This window comes from Takifugu rubripes, chromosome 9 (assembly GCF_901000725.2).
Source record: "Takifugu rubripes chromosome 9, fTakRub1.2, whole genome shotgun sequence".
Taxonomy (NCBI): domain Eukaryota; kingdom Metazoa; phylum Chordata; class Actinopteri; order Tetraodontiformes; family Tetraodontidae; genus Takifugu; species Takifugu rubripes.
Window position 1 is genome coordinate 1,689,034 of NC_042293.1, and position 9,355 is coordinate 1,698,388.

The following is a 9,355-nucleotide window of genomic DNA, read 5'->3' on the forward strand; positions in this document are numbered from 1 at the left end:
TAAATCTGTCCAACTAAAGAGGAAGGCGAACCAAAGACTAGCCGCTTGATGAAAAACAGGAGAGGAACAAAGGTCAAATAAGCACATTGTGACACATTATTTCTTTATTAATCTCTCAGATACCAGAATTAAAAACAAAAATCAAGGTTTTTACCTTGAAATCCTGGTGTTTTCAATCAAAACGTGAGCTGTGGAGAAACACATCCTTCTTAATATGAACTCTGGGGCTCCTGCATGTGTGTGTGTGTGTGTGTGTGTGTGTGTTTTGAACCACTTCCTTCCCTCTTGTGTGATTTCTCTAGCCTGATCCTTGTGAGGGAGGGAAAAATATGCAAATCCCATCAGATTTATAACACTTGGTGCCTTTCTGTTGTTGCTGCTGCCTCTGCTGTGGTGTATTATTATTTTCAAGGGTTCTCAGCGGGACATAAAAGGATCATAAGTTATTCTTCCACCTGACAAAAATATTTCCCTCCCCCCCCGTTTCAAAGATGGACCCCAGTTAAAGTGATAATGACGTGATTTATTATCATCTGAATGGACGGAGGCGAGCTGATTGCTTCTGACGGGGCTTCGCGCGACGACGCAGAAGGAACACGATCCAAATTGACAGGCGACGCTTTCCATGCAGTAGGAAAGAGATCTTTCATGTGACAGCGTCGTGTGCTCATTAAATCACAGGTGATGCAAACATTTCCAATCTAACCACCACAGAGGTGTGTGTGTGTGTGTGTGTGTGTGGGGGGGGGGGGGGGTCACTTATCTGAAAGTGGAGATGAGAGATGTTGGAGGGAACTCGCAAACTTTTGCAGACTTCCCACCAGCTCCCGATCATCTCGCCGCTCTTTCCCGGGAGAGCGTCTTCTCTCCCCTCTCCGGGTTCCTGGTTCTCACACCGACCCGCTGCATCCTCGGCCCCCCGATAGGCCCGGTGTTAAAGAGCTCTGATCTGGGGGCCATGACAGCTTTGTCCGATCAGCCTGTTCAACATGCTGCTTTGACTGTCACTTTCAATTTTCACATGACCCCTTCGGGCCTAAGTGGCAGAAAGTGGGGCTGAACGCTCGTCCCAACAGCTTCACTCATCTGAAAATAATGCAAAACGCAGCTCATATTTAGGCTCCGACCTCCTCAAACGGGGGCTTCGCTGCCTCTGCGGCTGAGCGCCAGGAAACAAAGGCGATTCCTGGAGTCCCCCCCCCCCCCCCTCCCAACAGATGCAAACACAAATTTGAACCACTTAAAGGTAAAATTAAAAACGGCTCCTTCCTAAATATGCAACATGTGTTTTTTCTTTCGCTCGGCCCGGACTTGCAGCCTGTTCCTGCCCATGTAGGTCATAATGGAAGGCTGCTATCAGCGGTGGAAGTGGTCATTATCAGACACGGCGCGAGACACAGGGGAGGGGCTCATTGTGCAGCGCGCCGCCTGCTGCCCAGTCACTCACCACAGAAGGTGAGCTCATTGTTCATTCTGTGCTGCGGCAGCTCCGCGGTTCACACATGAATATGAAACTGCACACGCTGCAGCCTGGGAGAGGGTCTGATGATGTTGACCCCCCCGCCCCCTCCAGCACCACAACCACCAGGAAAAACAGCAGAAAAACAGGCAAACAGGATCAAATATTATTAGAAATAAAGTTTTTCTAGTAAATCTGGACGCACTGACAGCAGAGGTTTGTTGTGTGCCTTTACCCCCCCCCGCCCCTGTTTAATCCACACTCCTTGCCCCCCTGCACGACCCTCATAATCCCTTGGCAAGTGTTGGTGACATCACATGGCAAGTTCTCGTCCCCCTGCAACTGTCATTAACTGTGCGGACAAATGAACAATGGCTGGGAGACTCGCTGGCTCCCACCGCCGACCCCGGCTATTATCACAGCGACCCTTCTTTGACTTGGAAAAAAAATGTTTTTGATATCGGTTCTGGAAGTACACTCAGAATGATAGCTTGTGTGAGTTGGGGGTGGGGGGTGGGGGGGGCCAGAGTCCACCAGAACCACCAGCGCTGGGTAAAGCGATACTTCCTTTCATACATACTCAAGCAGAGATGGTGGGCTCGTAGAGCTTCCTGACCTCTCCTTAGCAACAACACGCAATATTTGGGGGGGGGGGGGGGGACACGGTCAGGTGACACCTTCCACCGTCAGGAGGGGTCATGGGGGGGGGGGTGGAGACCAGGGGGAGGTGGTTCTCATGATGAGACAGATGGAAAATGATCAAAATTGAGTTGAAAAACTGTGGGTGGAAATGTAAAAAATAAACCCAAAGTGTTCACAGGATGACTGATTTAACAGGACACGCCGATTCACAATCACCTTTACAGGTGTGAAACGGCTGCTGGGGGGATGGGGGGGGGCTCAGGGGGAGACCAGGGGGCTCGGGGAGGGGGGGGGGGGGCTCAGACCCAGAACCACATCTTCTGACCTTGTGAATAATTCGACTGTAAATAAGCAGCTTGTGACCTCAGCTTGTCCTGGACTCGGAGGTCACGTGACTCAGGTTTGTATGAATTGACTCATGCTCGTTCCAATTGTCAGCACTTTGTATTTCAGTGTTTGCTTTTTGCTATTATGGTCTGTCTGTCTTGTTCACTAGGGCGTCTGCGGCTGTCTTTCTTGTCCAGGTGACCCTCATGAAAGAGGTCTTGATCTCCGTGGGTCTTTTTTCTGGCTAAATAAAGGTTAAATATACAATCATTTTTATACATGACACACATGTATTCTATATATATTCTATATGTATTCTACATGTATTCTATATGTATCCATACAGCAGACATACGTACTCAGATTACATCAAACTGAACTATACATAAATGCATCACTGAGTCCAAAAACAATCAAACAACCTGTTTACGGCATCAGTTTATACTAGATTTAGTTTCTGAACAAGTAAACAAGACTTTTTCAAGCTGTAATGTTTGGATCGAAATGTAAAGAAGAACAAAACGTAAACTTAATTAGAAAGTACACACTTTATTTTTTTAACATTGTAAAACAAACATTTTTGTAATGATGAAATTGGAAAAAAACGTTTTGTGCGGCCATATTATTATTATTATTATTATTATTATTATTGTTATTGTTATTATTCCTATTATTATTATTCCTATTCTTATGCTTATTATTATTATTATTAATAGTAGTAGTAGTAGTAGTATTATATAGAGGCCGTGTTTATAACACAACAGCAACAGCAACAACAACAACAACAACAACAGTGGATAGAAGCCGCGTCCATTCGTGTCTTGGACAGAGAAGCACCTGAGATGAGCAGGTGGGCCGTGACATCATCGGCGGTGCTGCGTGGGAAGCTCTTCATCTTCATCTTCATCAGCTCCGTCAATAAAAGTTCCAGCAACCCAATTTAAGGCAACGCACAATCACGGCCGCCCTCGGGCCCCATCCACGCACGCCCCAAACCGAATGGATACACGCACGCACACCGATGGGAGAAAAAGTATAAATGCCAAAAAAAATAATAAGGCATGATTAAAAGGCGACCAGACTTCAAAAACACAGGAAAACCTCTTTTCTGATTTACGTTTCGTTAAATTTCGTTTAATTTTTAAGGTTCTAAAATGCGGATTCCATTTATACAATTTGAAATTAATTAACTTCAACAAATACGTTTAAAATTTTAAAAAAACGCGGAAGCATTAAAAAGATCAATTTCTCTGCGTTCACGTAATTTATAGCGACAATCTGTCAGTTATAGAGTCGCATTATTTATTATATTTAATACATTTAATGGAAGTAACGAAACAATAATAACGCTATTAATAACAACGAGGATGATCAGAGGAGACGCGCGTGTTTGCTGCAGCAGCACCAGCTGAAGGATCTCCTGCACACTTGATCACCGCCGGACTGGCGCGGAACTCGGACGTGGACGCGCAAATGTCCGCCCAGCGCCTGTCACGGTTTACATGTTGTGACATCCAGGACGGCGACGGAGGACATGTCCACGATGGAGGAGGAGACACGGACAGGGCCTGACTGGTGTCCACGGCGCTACACACGCACGCACACACACACACACACACACACACACACACACACACACACTGGATGTATATATACTATACTATACTACTATACTATAAGGTTATTTGCAGTTGTGAAACACTGATGGGGACCATTGTTCCAGATTTGACACCCCCCCCCCCCCCCCCATTAACATCTCCTGGCAGGATCTGGATCCCGTCAGTGAGGCAAAGGACAAAAGTCATTTTCTCAACACACCAAAGCCGCTTTAAAAAAAATAAAATAAAATCCCCCCCACTAATAAATGTGTGAAGGCCAGGCCAAAGCCCCATCACCCCCCCCCCCCCCCCCCCCCCCCCACACACACACACAAGCACCTCTCCTCTCTTTTGTTTTGCAGGTGTCTCCAATTACCTGCTAATTTGCCTCTAATCCTGGCACAGTTCTTAATAAACATGTTTACCCCCCCACTCCCCCCCCCCATGAGTTCTGTGAACATGTGACCAAGACTGACCACGAAACAGCATCGTGTGATCCACCGTTTCTATTCCTGCCTTATTCATTTCATCCTAAAAACTTCGGCACCCCAGCAGGGGTGGTGCCGGGGCTGTATGTTGTTGGGTGACCATCCCATAATGAATTTTCTTGATGAAGAGCTGAGTGCCAAGAACCAGCCACATTTAAAAGGGGTGTTGCTAAGATACAGGGATGCTGCACAGCCTCCATCAGGAGAGTGACTCTGACCTCACCCACAACAGATCCTGACACGTCTCTGAGAGCAGCGGTGATGTCACCAATACCTGACCCCCCCCCCCAACCAAGAGCCCACTCCAATCCTACCCCCTCCCCCCCCCCCCCCTCCCCCCCCCATTACAAAAACTCCAGACCCTGAAGTCATTCGGTCTTTTAGCTGCTGCTAAACTGAATTTGACTGATGGCATCAAACTGTAGTCACCCCCCCCCCCACCTCTAACCCCCCCCCCCAGCGGTGGATTTTCAGCTGGGTGAACGAGCCTCACCCACCACCGCTGCGGTTTGCTCGACCTGCACACCATTTAACATAAGAACATAAGAACAGTAATGATGGGGGGTAGGAGAGGTGGGGGGGGGGGGGGGGGGGGGGGGGGGGGGGGAGGTGGGGGGGGTTGCTGGAGAGGCCAGAGGGGTTGTGACCTGGGAATGGGACTGTATCAGGTTCATCTGAAGTGGAGGCTGATAATGGCCTTTTAGACATGCTGGGTCTGATGCTTCCCCCGTCGAGGGGGCGGAGCAAATCAATAACGCCGGGATGTCGGTGATATGAGGTCACTGTATGAGCAGCTACGGCCAAACAACAACAACAACAACAACGGCGGTGGTGGCTAATTGGCTCGCCGTTTGAAGGGGTCAGCAAAGGGAAGAGAACAAACGGATGCAGATCGGAGCGTGAGGTGGTGGTGGAGGTGGTGGTGGTGTGGGGGGGGCAACAGATCGATTCTATATTATGTTGTTGGTTCTTTATGAAAATCTGTAAACTTAGAAGTTACGACGGTGGGATCGCTTTAAAATGCCTCGTAAACACACCTTGGAGGAGTAACATCACCATTCTAATCAGACCTTTGTGTGTGGGGGGGGGGCAAGAGACAGAGAAAGAGGGGGGGGGGGGGGGGGGGGGGCGAGAGACAGAGAGGGGGGGGGGGGGGGGGGGGGGGGGAGAGAGGGAGGGAGCGGGCGTTCAAAGCCAACCCTGTCAATAGTACTCACAGTGGGCTCGGAGAGTGTAATAGCACTTCCCTGATTCTACATTGATATCATATAATCCACTGTGCCCTGTTTCACTATCATATTTATCTAACCTGCTGGGGGACAGACTAAGGGGGACGGTGTCCCTGCTGCTAGGAGCAGACACATTACACACCGCCTCATGTATTCTTATTGATTACTGCCACCTCACGGGCCCGGCACCGTAATTTAACTCAGCAGGCTCTACAGTTAATACTGGAATTCAAACATTCCATCTACACTTCAAGAGACAAAAACAATTGACACTTTAAAAATGTGCAGGGCCTCTCTAAATGGGATCTGAAGGCGGCGGATCTCCATTTGCTGCCCCCCCCACCCCCGCTACCCCACCCCCCCACCACCAGTTACAATTCAGACAAGTGTTGGTAAAGTTTGAAATGAGAACCTCGTCTGAAGAGGAACTAATCCAGGCGACTGACGAGTAGAAGGATATTATTACCCCAAGAATAGTGGGAAAACAACGGCAAAATTTGGGAAAAAAGTGTGAGTTTATTAGTTTATTATTAAAAAAAAATACGACAATGGTACCAATGAAAGCTAAGTGTCTGTAATTGTTAAACAGCCACAAGTTATTCAGATAGATAGATAGATAGATAGATAGATAGATAGATAGATAGATAGATAGATAGATAGATAGATAGATAGATAGATAGATAAATAGATAGATTAATTGGTTAACTCTTTCACTGACATTCACTCTGTCACAAACACAGCAGGGGGCAACACAAGAAGTCCCATTGATCAATATCTGGGAATTCTGGGAAAAGGGGGGGAGGGGGGGTTACAGGGAAAAGAAGTTGGTGCTTTAAGAGTTTGAAGAAATGGTCTAAAATGTTAAAATGTTGACGGTAGCTCTGAATTATTAGCTCATGAATCTGTAAACCGGGACGGCCATTTCAACTTAAAACGAGCATCGGTGGGGATTAATACGCATTAATTAAATTGACTCTGTTTCCTTTAATGAGGAGGAAAGGATTTGATGTTAATGCCGCTGATCTCCGCGTGGCTTCAATCCCCCTAATTAAGCCGCATTCCTGCAACAGGCTCAAATAATCAATAATAAAATATTTCATTATTGCCGTGCGCCGCTCGCTCTGGATTCAGGTAATTAAAAACGCTGGCTCACCTCCGAGGAGGCAGGTAGGCTTTTCAGCGGGAAAACGGCGCCGCTGCCATTTCTGGAATGGGGAAAAATGCCCGATTTCTTTGGCTTTCAGTGGGAGAGTGGCGACACTGGCTGGGGCAGATAGAGCGTCTGCGGAGCGCCGGCCAGCAGACTCCAGAGATCCATCCATCTCAATCTGAGGCTACAGCTGACACCTTACAAAGAGGTACAATTAATAAGGGCATTATCCAGCGCTAGGCAACAATGGAGTCCTAACGCAGAGACACCAACCTCGGGAGGCCCGGGAGAGCGGAGAATGGGAGCGCGCGTGTTGATGGGTGGGGGAAGGGCCGGCCAAAGTGCTCCAGAATGGGATGCATTACAAGCCACGTCTCCAGAACATGAATTCAGCCTTCCGTTCTCTTCAGAAGCAAATTAATTCGTTAAAGCCCAGCGCTGGCTGGCCTGGGTTCCGAACAGAACCTCTGCAGTGGGTCGTTTTATAGAAAAACCGAAATGAATGTCAGACGTGACACAAACATGACAGCAGGCTGTCTGTCTGGAGAGGCTTCGTTTGGGATTCCTGAGACAGCAGCTGATAACGCTGCGTCCATCCCATGTCCTGTTAGCGCGGGCCCGGTTCACAGCCCGGGGGGAACGCCGCTGACATTTACAGCAGTCCGGGACCTGTTTGTGGTCATCAGACCGGAGACAAACGGCGAACCCCGAAGGTCAGAGGTCAGAACCGAGTTCGGGCCTCGGCGGAGGCGCCTCCGCCGGGGGGGAGGACAAACAGAGGGAGCGGCCGAGGTGCGAAGAGCTCCTGCTGTCTGGGAAATCAATCTCTGGTCATGTATAAACACGAGGCGGAACACGGAGCGGGAATAAACACGGCGTCAGAGAGCCGGAGCAGCGAAGTCACAGAGATCGATACAAAAATGAACTGAGGTGTGAAGCAACGTTTTCTTAAATAATTAACGGAGCGCTGATAAGTCTTTAAAGAAGCAGCCTGGAGAGTCCTCCACCATGATTAGCTTATATTTTCCCGCCCGTTCCGCAGAGAGAGGATGAGCTCGGTTATGGATTAACGGCACGATCAATAAGGAGATACGAGTCCGGCTCTCTAAGCTGTGGAAAATTAATTCCAAAAGCAGTCAAACTCTTATCGACCCGGAGCCTTGGCTTGCTTTCATTTCACGTAGCTGATAATCCACAAATATTGTGATGAGCGGCTAATCTCTCATTTTAAACGTGACCTCCGGAGCTCATAATAAAAGTCGAGACCCGGCGGCCATTTGTTGTCCGCGTGGCATCAGGTTTCTTTGAGAGGAGGCAGATTCACCCGCTCCAGATCCACCCACCCCGGAGGCGCTAATCTTCAGAGCCGGAGCAAAACGAGCAATTTAAGCATCCTGGTCTAGTTTCAACCTAAGCAAAACCACCCAAAATGGTTCATAAAGCACCAGAGAATCATTAAAGCTTCTCAGATGGAACGTTTCAGGAGTCGGTCGTTGGGAAAAGCCTTTTTTCCTTCATCTGCGCAACCTAGCTTGGCGATATCAAAGGTGGGCCAACGACCCAGGATGCGTCTTTATTTATCTATTGAAACACAATATTAATAAACAATAAATAGATTAGCACGGGCTAATCTGTGGAACGAGGAATCGGCACAGAGAATCTTACAACTCCCAGTTGAGCATCGTAAAGAAACGCCGTGAACTGTGAAGGAATCGACCAAAAAAGGTGCACAGACGAGTTAAACAGAAAAGCACCTCTGCCCTCTGCACAGGTGACCCGCACACTGTTCTCTTCGCTCAAGAGGAACAACAGCAGGGGCAGAAAACAGCTCATTCAGGTTTAGCTACTGGAAAGAGTTGGAAAGGTCAAGACTCCAACCAATCGCCATCGAGAACCAATCAATACAGGCAGCATTTGTGGTGGTTTTTTGAATATTTATTGGCTCATTTTGCAAATTTCTTTATTTTTTTCACTCGAAATCGTCGTGTAAAGCGGGTTGGAAATCAGACGGCGAGCAAACTGGTGTAACTGATGATCAATGTGGTCCGGGTTTAATGAGGCCCTGTTGCCCAGGGCCACGCCCCGGTTCAGCAGAGACCAAAGTTTCCCTCTCCTGCTCCACTTTCCTTGATCTTGTTTGCTTTTTCACCGCTGGGACTCATTGTTGGTTTTAATTACTTTGCTACCAAATGGCACAGATGAAAGATAGGTGTCTGTAATTAATAAAATCTCCATAAATTTGAATGGATAACCAGTCTCATTAGCTCGGGCCTTTTGTCCTGACTGAAGTTCGCCATGTGATCCTTCTCCAACTCCAACCATACAGAGTCATATTCCTTCAGGGCAGGGAATCGCTTGATTTGCACCATATTTTCCTGATAATCAAATCTCAATGTAGGCAATTAAAGGCAGCTCGTGCCAACGACTGAGGTCAGCCTGGAGGAAAAACGACAATTTCACCA